This window comes from Tympanuchus pallidicinctus, unplaced genomic scaffold, assembly GCF_026119805.1.
Source record: "Tympanuchus pallidicinctus isolate F22 unplaced genomic scaffold, pur_lepc_1.0 scaffold5, whole genome shotgun sequence".
NCBI lineage: Eukaryota > Metazoa > Chordata > Aves > Galliformes > Phasianidae > Tympanuchus > Tympanuchus pallidicinctus.
In genome coordinates this window covers 2,434,243-2,448,086 of record NW_026294769.1, presented here as the reverse complement: position 1 = coordinate 2,448,086, position 13,844 = coordinate 2,434,243, and positions in this window count along the sequence as shown.

Genomic DNA, 13,844 nt, shown 5'->3' with positions numbered 1-13,844 from the left:
GGAAAAGAAAAAAAGAAAGAAAAAAGGCAAATTCCATTCTGCATCATTTTTTGCATTACACTTATGTTTTTCCTATAAACCTTAGAGGATTGTCCCTTATTTGCACTGTAAAAAGCTGAGTTACTCCTCATTTCCTTTCTATTGGATTTTTAGAGAATATGCTTAAAGAACTTCTTAAGGAGTGGACTGAAGGACTCCCACCTGCATCACAACAGTTTAAACTGCTATTTCCCTGCAAAGCATGTAATTACCAGACAGAATTAGCTGGACTTACATGTTTGCCTTTAGTCCAAGATAAGCTTGCTAGTCCAGTATGAAGGCTAAATAAATAAATAAATAAATAAATAAATAAAACCCACCTCATCTAGAATAGTTTTTTCATAAGCAAATAGGACTCATCTAAAAGCTCAGTTAAGCTTTGCAGTAAAGAAGTGTTTGACAGCTGAGTACATTTATGTACTTCAGGACAGCACATAAGGGCAGAAGTAATACCTCAAGCTATCAGCATGGATTTCAGCAGAAAATGTACTTTATATTCTGCAACTTGAACACTCTACTGTCTACTTTTCACTAATTTTATATATAAGTAATTTAGAGGGAATCCAATAGCATTTTTTATTTTGTTTTTAACAAAAGGAGCTTTCCATTGGCATCAATTGACTTGAATCAAACCCTCCAGGAACAAAATAAAATAAAAATAACCATTAAATTTACCAGAAAATCCATATCATTCATATAAAGTTCTTCTGTATTGGGAAAAACCGCTCTTGATCAGAATATAATCTGCATGATTTGTTAATTGTTGTTATGCAACTTACATCACATTCATCTTCAGTTTCCATGAATTTTTTCCCTTAAATGTATTTTTTTATTTAAACTACCTGACTGTCCATACTCACTAAGTGTGAAAAGAACAATAACCTTGAGATTTATATTCCTTTGAAATGTGATTCTTTTTTGTTTTTTAATCTTAAATTGGAATAAAATGTGAATACATTGTAACTCCATGAGTTGAAGTAAATCAAATTTTAAAAAAATAATTAAAAAAAAAAACATGCTAGCAACCTATTTCAAAACTTTTCTGTAAATTTTGAATTAGGTTAATACTATGTGTAGTGGTGGTTTATGCAAGATAATTCAGATATTTTTTTATGCGTAAAGCAAAACAACCTTTTTTGGAAGATATAACTTCTGTATTTTTTATGTACTTAAGAAGACAAACATCACTACACAGCATCACTAATTCTGTAGCCCATTCTTCATTTCTTTGCAAAAGATTATACGAAACTGAGAGCTCACTATGGTACTCAGTAAAAATAATAGCCCCTTAATCGTCTTTGGATGAAATTCTGCTCTTCTCACCAGTGACTTGAAGAGGAAAGGACATTAATTCTCAAATGTCCTCCCGAAATCTCTTCCATACAGAAAAATCTGCTTGAGATCATTTCATGAGTTACATGGTGGTTCCAATAATAAATTCTGGCTTTGCTTCAAAAGACAAAATTTTGGAAGAGAAGCCAGTCTCTCACAATGTGCTTAAATTCAGTTTTTAGTAGCTGGTGCCAACCAATCTATTGCACATAAATTGAATTGCGCTTCTCCAAGGAGATTTTCTGTTAGGTTCCCTAGTGATTTCTTAGTTGCCAGCACAATCCATATCAAATTTAGATTGAGGAAAAAAACCTAGATGGGCTTACTAACATTTTGGGGGGGGGGGGAGAAGTGTGTTTTGAGTTTCATTGAGGTTCTTCAAACAGTTCAGTCTCAGAATTATGAAAATACAGCATGGGAACATGAGAGAAGTATGAAAAAAAATACAAAAATTGATACAGTATCTTCTCTTCTTCTTCCTCCACTGAACCTTGATCAGAGTTATTCCATTTCAGCATTACAAGATATGCCACGTGGCTTCAAACAGGAGATAATCCTCCTCTCTGAATTAAATACAAGGATATTTTCCCCTTTTCTTCTATCAGGAAACAAAGAAGTAATGAGAACTAATAAAGGCTCTCTTCTACAAACTTGTATGTTACAGATTATCTTAGGGACTGAGGAAAAGATTTCTAGTTTTTCTTTTCAGTAGGAGCCAAACACAGGATGTTTCCCCACCATCACAAGACAGTAGAACAGCTCCTGTTTTCTGGCACTGAGCCTTGCATAGACACAGTGGGCACTGGACCTCCACTTTCAATATTAATCATCACTTCTGTTGTTGACAGCAGCAGTTCTTCTAAAGAACTGGCAAAGAATGTATAAAATTATCTTGCAAGTGGGCTGCCACCGATTGGGCTGCTTTGACTCACACATACACAGCGTGCAGTTAGTATTCAGTATGCAGTACATATATATCAGCTAAATTTAAAGTAGAGAAGACCTTTTGTAAGTGTAGCTGCAGCAACAGAGGGTTCAGCAAAGACTGGAACACTTCAGCAGCAACAACATCAGGAGTTTTGTGCTGCCGTGCCCAAGATGTCAACAGTTTGAAGGGGACTCGGATACGGCTTCACATTAGCCAATACAATCTCCTACAGCTGTAGTCGCTTCAGAAACAAGAAGAGATACATAGAATCTATTTATGGTGCATGAAAAGTTTCACCTATGGATAGAGACCTCCAGTGAACCTGCAATGAAATGCAGGTTTATTTAACAGCTGAGCACAGGTCAATTGTAAGGAGCAGGGTAAAGTTCCTGAGCTAGTGATCTGACAACAGTAAGACCATCTGTAGCTAGAGAACTAATATTATGACCTCAGTCCCAGTGCCATATCTTATTTGCATATTTAGAGATATAGAAAATTATTTATAAAAGTGTTAAATACATTTAAAAGTATTTAGCTTCTGCATCTGCATAACTGTAAGCATTGATCTGTGACTTGTGATAGGTTTATTACTGCTTCAGCTATATGACCTGTTTTTGCTTTACTCTCTGATAGAATTATTGCAGATATTTACTTCCTATGGAAAAAGAGAATCATAGAATCATAAGATCATAGAATAGCTTGAGCTGGCAGAGGTATCTAAGATCATCAAGTTCCAACCCCCTGCCATAGGAAGGGCTGCCATCAATTGTGTAAGTTTACCCAGTGCCCATCCAACTTGGCTGTTTACTTCTAAAATGCAATCTTGTTCTTAAGAATTAACTAAGAAACATCACAATAAATTTACTCATATTAATCACGCAGTATTTTTTATTTTTTTTTTAAATACTGCAACTTAAATTATTGACACAAAGTGTAACAATGAGAACAATAATGATGAACAGCTGGTTAAGAGCATGGCCATGCCCTTGTATGTATTCTTGTATGAATTCTTAGATTTCTAGTTAAGTATAAAGCCAGAGTTCCACTAACTTTAAAAATCACAAGTGTGGGGTTATTTTTAATTAAATATCATGCAGGTAAATCTCTCAGCTGATTGAAAACAAGCTAAGATACATGAAATTAATATATTTAAAATAGAAAGCAAAATTTAGTTTTGGATTTTTTCATTTTACTCTCTAGTGACCTGGGACAGAAGGGTAAAAATCATTGAAAATATATAGCATTATTCCAGAAAGTCAGGTAATCCTTTTTAATAGTTGCAATCTTTAGTGTAGTTATGAAAATCAAGGTAGAAATCATGACAGTGAAATATCATGAAAAGCTGAGTAAATACAGGAGATACTAACCATAAAAAGTAATTGATTAAAAAGAACCATCACTTAAAAATAGAATAGATTTCCCCAGTAAACTTAAGTGTTTCCCATGTTCATTGCACTTTTAATGTTTTACTGAAAAGAATAGGAAAACAAACAAAACCCAAGAAAATTGAAAGCACCTAAAACTGAAATTCAATGAGTATACATGGGGTTAGCCAAGGTTAATCACTGAGTTACTAAGGAGAGATCATCTCAGCCAATGCTAGATATCTACATTTAGAAGTGTACAATCCTGTTATTTGTCCTACATGCCTTTTGCAGTCAGTAGAGAGAGACTCTGGATGCAATTTTCTCTTTTCCTCTACTTCTGATCTTAGCCATTGAAATTTCTCTGAAGGTTTATTTTATTTCTCTACTAATTCTGGCACAGCAATCTCTTTAATTTGCTCTTGGGCAGCAAGGAATTCAGTATCACTAAGTTTGAAGTTGTCAAGCATTATGTATGAAAGGCTGCGTTTTTTGCAGTTTCACACTGACAAAAAACAACGAAGAGATAAGAAGATAGTTGGGTTCAAAAAAGAACCGTGCTGTTGCCCTAATGAGGCCACATCTGGCATACTGTGTCCATTTCTGAGCTCCTCCACTCAGGAAAGACAGAACTCTTTCAGAGCCCAGTAGAGGGCCACAGAGGTGATTGAGGCCTATAGCATCTTCCATTATGATGAAAGTCAGAGTGCTCAGCCTTCTCAGTGACACGCAATGACAGAACAAGAGGCAATGAGTACAATATAGAATGAAAATATTTTCAAACAAATACACAAAAGAGTTGCTTTGCTGCAGGGGTGACAGCACTGGAACAGGCTGCCCAGATATGTTGTGGAGCCTCCTTCCCTAAAGATGTTGAAGACCTGCCTGGACACCTACCTACCCGTGTAGCCTCACTGTAAGGAATATGCTTTAGCAGGGGGGTTGGACTCAATGATGTCTAGAGATTCATTCCAACCCCAGATTCTGTAATTCTATACTTTGTTCATTAAATGAATGCAATTATCCTGAGATCTGACCCACTCATTATGAAAACAGCATAGGGCTTAACTATGTACGAGTAGCCCTTCCAGATAACCTCCCTGATCAGACAAGTGAAGGTGATTATGTATTTCATTCCATGTTTTATTACAGTTGAACAAAAAATTGTGCCTTGAAGAAAATTACTGTTTAAAAATGTGGGTCTTTACTAAAAGCAAAAAGTCAAGGTAGTTTCACAGATCATGTTTGTGTTTACTCTGAACTGTATTTTGAAAACATAGGTTACACTACAAATGCTGAAAATTGCTTTTGACTTTCCTAATTAAATATGACAGTTGAAGAGGATTATTTTTAAATGAGATCTACTTTTGACAAATCTATTCATTCTGAAATAAATCTGAAAATACAAGATGTATGAGGTTTTTTTAGCTCAACATATTTTTTTTTAATACAAATGTAACAAAAGTAATTGCAGCTAACAGAAAGTTAAAAATGAAAGGCAGAAATTGCTCTCAACCTACATTTACTGATTTGCTATTGCTATTGACCATTATTTCTTTCATCCAATCAGATGATTAAAACAGCTGTAATTTACAGTATTCGGCCTTCATTCAAATGTAACCATTTTACATAATCTGTACACTTCCAATTTAATAACAGTCTGAATAAATGGATATGAGGCCTAGATATTATTTCTTGGGCTCTTAAACAGCTGAAAGTGCTTTGGTTTTGGAACTACTATCTCGTGGGGGGCAGGTGTTTATCTGGATAATAATTTGATGCGCCTGCCCTGAGTGTTCACATACCTCTGTTGTATGAAAACAGTTTTTTCTTTATTACACTAGGTGCTCCTTTCTATTTTCTGTGGATTTAGCAGTCAGTATTTTACTGGTTTCTGCCATATCAGACATATAGGCTTGACATCGTCATTTTTTTTTTTTTTTTCCATTAGTTGCTAATAGAACTAAAAGCATTCCTCATTATTTCTTTCACTATCCAATTGAGATAGTTATTTAGCTTCATTACATTTGCTATGTTTAATGGTGCTTTGGCAGAGACTGTGCTAATTTATTTGGTCACAAAGCTTCCCACAGTTGTTGCTTTGGTACTTATCCTTACCAGTAAAGTACCAAGAATTAGTTAAATTTGGCAATGCGTTTTGCAAGTTCATTAAGATAAAATCAGTAATTTTTTCAAGCACTAATGCACAACAGAAATACAAAAAGAGAGTGACAAATTTCTACATTTCTTTGCACAGTTTTTTCATTTCCATGAGAGATTTGTTTTTATCTTTTACTTGATTTCACTTAGTGGATCAAAGAAGCAAAGAACTAGAACATGCACTAAGCTAAGTTAGTGCATATTCTATATAATCTGTACATACTCCCCAAATTCTAATACGTATATGTAACTGCAAAGTGAAAAATATCCTTTAACCTTCCAAATAAGCTATCAAATTAATCAGACACAGAAAGTTATTTGGCAGTAAACAGAGCTAGACCTTGTGAAAATCTTTTGTAGCATTTGCTTAGTTGTTGTTAGCAGACTCACTGTAGTAACCTGGAATGCATCACGTTAGTGAAGAGAAAATAGCTTTACGAATGTAACCAGAACAGCTCATTCCAGGCACCATAATCAGGGGTGAAACACAGTTGGCACCATGTTATTCCAAAAGGTAAAGTTTTCACTATTCCTTTGTTTTCTATTTTTCATTACAACTCTTAAAAAGCCGCAAGACAGGTCACTGTCTTTACAAGAAACAGAAATTTAAAACAAAAAATTTAGACAGTGAAACAGTACAACAAAAAGCGCATAAAGCTAGTAACCAATAAACATTTTCTCTTCATTCTCTGCTTTTTCTTTTGACCAATTCAGAAAAAAGACTATCATAAATATCATATCTATTACGTAATTTGTTCGAAGTGTTGAAAGTGTGTCTGTGGTGAAAACTGTTGGGCTTCTTCAGTAGGAAAAGCCTCAAAAAACCAAGGTAGAACCAAACTAGGGGCCACACCACTAGAGAATATATTGTAGGTTTTTCAAATCTCTATGACAGACTCAGGTCAGCTTATTGCTGCATGTAGGGTCTAGTTATGTAAACATAAAATTTTCCTTCATTAATTATTACTCCTTCAGTATGCAAACAAGAAGGATCTGATATATTCTGTGTATCAACATAAAGGGATCTGCAGCAGAAGCAATGTCATCTTTGTTCTTCATAGTAACCTTATTAATACATTTATGAAATTTAGTGTGAATTTTTAAAGCATGATACATTTGAACTTTTTATCTATGCCTACATCTAAAAATAAAAAAAAAAAATCTCAAAATTCCCAGCAAATTTTCTTAAGATTTTGAATCAACAGAATAAAACTTTTCTAGTATATGTCTACAACTTCACTCCAAAATCAATTTCAGATGCTTAGAAACAGCATACTCGTCAAACAGAAAACTAAGTGGTAAAAATTATTTTCATGATGAAAATCATGAGCTTCTTCTAATTTAAAGATAAAATGTTTTCCAAACAACAGTATTGTCTGAAGTTACTTTCCCATATAGTAGAGAGAAGGTTACACTTGCACAGACAATTTATGGAGTCATCAAAGTTTCTTCAGTAACAAAGGCATACTTTAAAAAAAAAAAAACAAACTCTTGTGTGGGTTGCTAAAAGCTTTGTACAGTATGGTTTTGTGACAAACCTGAAGCCTTGAAACAGCTTTAAAGTACAAGAAGCTTGGCAGTGCTTCAAAGCTGAGAGAGATGGTACAGCATGAAGGACATTTCCCCTTTTCCCCCCTACACTGAAAATGAAAAGACAAAAGCAGAAGGATGTGCTTAAGCAGAAAAGACTAAAATTGTTTTTTACAAAGCTAAAGTAAAAAAAAGTATCAGTTTCCTTGGTTTAAATAGAAAGACCTAGAACATGTCTGAAATGACTTTTGGAAGAAGAGCATCATCGACTGAATGGTTCAAAGCTAAGAATTACATGAATCACTGTAAAATCGAGGTAATAGCATATTGATACTATACAAAAGATGTTCCCTCCTATTTATACATCACTACCTCTTTTTCAGAAAATGTGAATGATGTGATTTTGCTCAGTGGATATTTTCTAAAGAAATCAAACAATTAATATTTCCTCCACTGGCTGTTTTTGTTAAGAGACACTCAAATTTGCTTTTAATAATAAAAAAAGGAATCAATTAAAGGAAAAAGAAAAAAAAATAATAAAAACCCTTCCAGATGCGCTTTCAGAAATGAAAACTGCTCCAAAGAGACCCAGACATAATGTAATTAAATGATAAAGAACTTTTGAAATAGGTTAAACCACCACCTGTCAATCAGTTTATGTGCAGCTGTTCCAACTTTGGTGAGGGGAAATGGACTAGATGACTTCTCTAATGGTTACAATTTGGTCCTTCTCAGGTTATAACAGACAAATGCACATTTCTGACATGTATATTTAGATTAGCCTAAGTTGGTTTAATTATGTTAAAAAGAGAACAGCATCAAAACATGCTGTAGGAATCTACTCCAGCTTTCAAACTTCTAAGGCACAGAATATTTCTAATCCTTAACTTGTGTTTATCCAGTAGAGAAACTCTATCTCTGTGCAACAAGACAATATCCTGAAGCAATAGAAAATGATGTCTAGTGGAGGGCTTCTCTGTCCAAAGCACAGCGGGAATGTGATTTATTACAATTTCAGCTTTACTTCCCATGCCTCACTAGGTCTGCAGCACTTTTATGTCTTGCCTAATAGTACCACAATAAAACGTCATTCACAACAATGATGTAAAAAGCTGTGTCCTCAAAATACAGTTCCTTAAAATTTGGCAGACGCAAATTCCACAGGTCAAAGCATCATCCAAATACCAGAGTAAAACACATCTGCATTGATAATGCTTTTAAAAGTAGGCTGTACTTTAGAACTTGTCTGTATCACAGAAAGCCTTGTTGTCTGCTCATGTCTTTACAGATGAAGTTCATGATATGCAAAATCAAAACAAACTCACATCCACATTTTTCCAAGTAAATGGTAAAAAAATAAATAATATTTATGGTAATTAATAGAGAACAGAATATTATTATAAACTACATAATCTACTCTTTAAGCAGTAGCAAAAAAAGAAGGAAAGAATCCTCAAAGAACAAAGTTCCAAACTGTGAGATTTTTACCCAATCTTAAGTATGAAAAATTATAAAGATAACCGAAGAAATCCAAAAACATTTTATTATCTAATGACATATATTCCAAACTACTTTCTCTCTCTGTTTCTTGTGAAGGAAGCTGTACTATTATCATCTGTTCCTAATTACTCACAACTTAATATCATGCTGATGCTTCTCCACCACAGCAGCCACCAACATTTCCCAGCATAATATTCTTAGCTCCATAACAAAGGAGTATGACTTATATGTAGAATGTTATATTCGGATGTTGCACTCCTTTCTGATTTAGTAAATCAACTACAGCCCACATAGCAAACACCCGTAAATCCTTGATTCTCCCATGCAAGCAATTTATGCCACCTTTTCAACCCTCTTCATTCCAAACATTAGCTGCTTTTCTCCCTTTTTAATTTTCAGTAATCACAAAAGATCATCAAATCTTACAAGAGAGCTCTGCTTACAGTTGATTATAAGATTTATGAAAATTGGAAAATGGAATAGATGCAACATTTAAGAAGTTTTATGCACTGACAATCACACAAAAATCACTAAGTAAAAGTCTCACAAATCAGCTGATTTTTGTGTCTGCTGATCATCAGATTATCAATATTTTAAAATTCACAAAGTAATTACATGATGAATTTGATGTTAGGAGGTAGGTAGAACAATGGCTCAATATATATGAGACTGGCAAAGATATTAATCTCTCTCCAGCTATGGAAAACTAGCAAATACACATTTGCTTAAATTAACTATACCCATATCCATAATTCTCAAGATCACATAACTGTAAAATATTTGTTTATCTTCAGTAAATAATGTAGTGCTTATGTTTATGTAATGCTAAATCCTATCTGACATAAGTGCATTTCCTTAATGGATCTGAATGTCTACAAAAAAAATTTCGTTTCCTTGCAAGTGTAAAGATAACTGGAAACCAATGAATCTTGGAAAATTCTTTTCTAGCTTTTTTGGGGGAGTAAAGGAAAAAGAAGTAGTCTCTCAGTCAAGGAGAAACATTATCATTTTAATTTATACCCCATGTAGGGATTTTTCACATTTTCCATGTTTTCTCTTCCTATCTTCACCGTATCAATAAAGCATACTTAAAGAACAGACTAATTAGGAGGACCAAGAAGCAGCTTTATCAAATGGGTCTGGAATGATTGCTCTCTGTGGCAATTAGGAGGAATCTTGAATGCTTTACTGTGACACGAAGCTTGTTCTCAGATTTAACATTATCAGAAGCCTAAAGTCCTTTCTTATTTTTTTCTCTCCAGACTTTGAGCTCTACAGTTAAAACTGCCATTTCCTGGCAGTATGGACAATGTAGCAGATACACCATGCAACTCCATGCACTGGTTTTGGCTGGGGCAGAATTAATTTTCCTCAGATCAGCTTGCATGGTATTGCACCTTAGGTTTGAGATCAAAATAATGTTAATGACACAACAATATTAGAGCTGAAGTTGAACAGTGCTTACATAGAGTCAAGGTTGCTCCTACAATGAGTAGAAGGGGAATGTGCAAGAAGATGGGCTGTGATGCGAATCAAAAGAATATCCCACATCATATGACCATATGATCTCCCTCAGAGGTACCTAAGAGGTCACATGCCAAATTCTTGTATTAATTTAAACTATAATCTTAAATTATGTCTCAGTAAAAAGTAAAGGAGGTTCTCTAATGAGCAAAGAGATATTTTCTTTTTATAGACAAAAATATAAAAAGATTGTAAAAGCACGCAAAAAGGTATTTTCTCCACTGCCAGCGAGATAAAAATTTAAAGAAATTCTTTACATACTCTTTTCTTCCAGATAACTCATATTTTAACAATACAATGATCTTGCTTTAAATTTCTCATCTACATCATTCTTAACGCCTTCTTCTGTTCAGACTTACTCTGGATATTTTTTTTTTCCTTGGACAAATGAGGTAATCAGCTGCAACTATTTCATGGCAAAACCTTGTAGTTCTTGCTCCTCAGAATCAAATGGATGAGCCAATACCTACAAAAATCAGTTTCAGAGCAGCACAGTCCTTTTATCTCACTGTTAACACCATCTTCACAAATCTATTGCCTGTATCTTCTTTCATGAGAATAATTATTTATGGTTATACAAGTGGAGCGACTGAAACATTACTATTTTATTCCCTGAGAAGTTAAACAGGGATATTACACTGGCTGTATCTCCTAGCATCATGTAAAGAAAGCTAACATCTAACCTCATTTACAGAGTCATTTTACTAGTAGGGAAAGAGAAGATGCGACAGTGAGTCACACTACACAAGCTATGAATTTTTTCTTTTCTCCATACAAATTATACTTCTAAACACAGAATCACAATATGATTTGGGTTCGAAGGGAAAATCTAGTCCCAACCCTTCTGCCATGGGCAGGGACACTGCCAGACCAGGGTCACAGCCAGCCTGGCCTTGAACACCTCCATGCATGCAGTATCCGTAACTTCTCTAGGCAGCCTGTTACAAAGCATCATCACTGTCTGAATAATGAATTTCTTCCTAATGTCTTATCTAAATTTACCTTATTTTATCTAAAGCCACTATCCCCTGTCCTGTCACTACATTACCTGAATCTCTCCCCATTTTTTCTGTAGGTCAGCTTTCCACATTATCAAGTCTCCCCAGAGCTGACTTTTCTATTGAACTAGAAAATATTTTATAGAGTTAAAAAGATGATTCATCTTTCGAAATAAACTGAACAATCTGCTTCCCCACAACTCAAAAATAGCTTTCATGTCCATAAGCATTATTTTTCCCCAAGTCATAAAAGTGAAGCACAGCTTAAATAAATGCTAAATCTGATTCTATGTTCCCTAGCAGAAAAATATTTTTTTTTACGTTATTACAAATGCAGTAGTAAAAACACGTAAAGCATACAAACAGCACTCAAATGAGTAAGGACTCAAACATTGATTTTCATTTTCCATAACTCTTCATTATGTTTCAGTTACTTTCAGAAGACATCAGAATTATTCTCTCTGCATCCATATTGCAATGCTACCAACAAAACAAATAAGCAAACACAAAATCTGATATTAACATTTTTATGTTTGAACAAATGCAAATGATGGCAGTATAGAAAAAAAACAGACAAGAGAAATGAGAGTTCAAATATTTGTTCATATAGATCCAAACCCTGTGGATCTATATCACTTCAGTAGCTTAGAATCAAATAATTTATGCAAATTTATGCTACAAAATCCAAATCATAAAAATCACATGAGATGTAGACTGCAGATGTTCACAGATTATTTAGTGAATCAGGTGCACTGTTTTTCCAGATGAAACTACAAGGATAAAATCTGATAGAAACACCTACGCAAAATGTGAATGCAAGTACTCAAAAGAAACATCTTAAGTTTCTTTGAGATTATATGGCTATGAAATATTTTCTGTCACTGCACATCATATACATTTTATTTAAATATTTTAGTGCAAGTGAAAATTATTTTTTTAAATAATTTTGATTTTTTTCTTCATCACAACTCTATTCCTACCAATGTAACTTGGACACTTCAATTGGGGAAAAAAAAAAAAAAAAAACCAATAAAATAAGAATGACATATCAATATTCAGTAATCTTTCTTCTTCTTAATAATATGGTAGTTTCAAGTAAAGACCTAAGTATGAGAAGTCATTGCTTTCCCTGCCTCTCAGACTATCTCATGCTTACAGCAACTAAATGCTGTAAACTAAATTAATCAACTTTCACTCCCATTAAAGTGACATCCCATCCAATATCTGCAAATAAAAGAAAACAAGTAGAAGTACATGACAAATTACTGATTTCTGAAACCTCTCACACATAAAAAAGCAAACAATAAAACAAAATTCTGATACATTTCTCCTTGACATTCTTAGAAAGCAAGAGGTTCTAGAAAGCAAGAGAAAATTTTCTGAAATGCCATTAGTAAGATTTCCCTGATTGTTACAGATATCAGTATCTGATGGGTCTGAATATAAATACCCTTCATCCTTCCTTCTAGTGACCAATAAATTATTCTTGCCCATGTAGGCTATTTTATTTAACCTACAAATCATCAGCTGAAGTTTACCTCCTTCTAACTTTGCTGTTGCTTTCAGAGTGTGCAAGGAAACTGTCTCTTCTATGAGAGAGGTTCTCAAGAGTCAAAAGTGCACAGCACACTTTACAATTAAGGCCTGGCTTGCTGAAGTTGGTTCTCAACAAGCAACAAAACTTTCTTAATAACAAGGCTTTAATTTCTTTTAATATTCCATAAGCAGAAAGAGAAAGGATTGCTGTGTAGGACATGGCTTATTCTTCAGCCCTGTGGAGTAAGAACAAGCACCTAACTAGTCAATAAACAACAGCTCATCAGGAGAAAGCGTCAGGTTGCATTTCAGGGATCTATCCTGCTGGCAGAAGTGAAAATCTATATAAGCACACCTGGGAAATGGGAAGAGAACAAAATTACTCTGAGCCACTGCACTTGCTGATAAATGGCACACTTAGAAAAGGACATTACTTTCCTACACCACAAGTAGTTCTAAAGGAAATCTATAACAAGCTACATTCAAGATCATGTTTCTTATTATTTAAATTCTCTCTCAATTATACATGTCTACACTGATATGTACAAATCTTAAAAAAAAAAAAAAAAAAAAAAAAAAAGAGAGAAACTCAAGCTGTATTCTGGGACACAAATCTTTCAAAGTCTACAACCAGCAATACACAGATGTAGGATGGTATACCAATTACTGCTAAATGGGAGAGAAGAGGATTAAGCTTGGTTTTCAGATCCTCCCCATAGTACTACTGCAACAACCAGGCAACTCTGTCTTTTGGCTACACTAATCCAAGGGCATAACAAGAGCTATGTTCCTTGAGTACACAATTCACCTGCTTCCTACACTATACTGGAATGAAATCAACCTCTTCCCTTCCACAGATTGATTTCTTATATGGAAGGTAGCAGAGAACCAGGAATCCTGAACATCTTAAAGGGTCTAGGTCCACAGATTGCT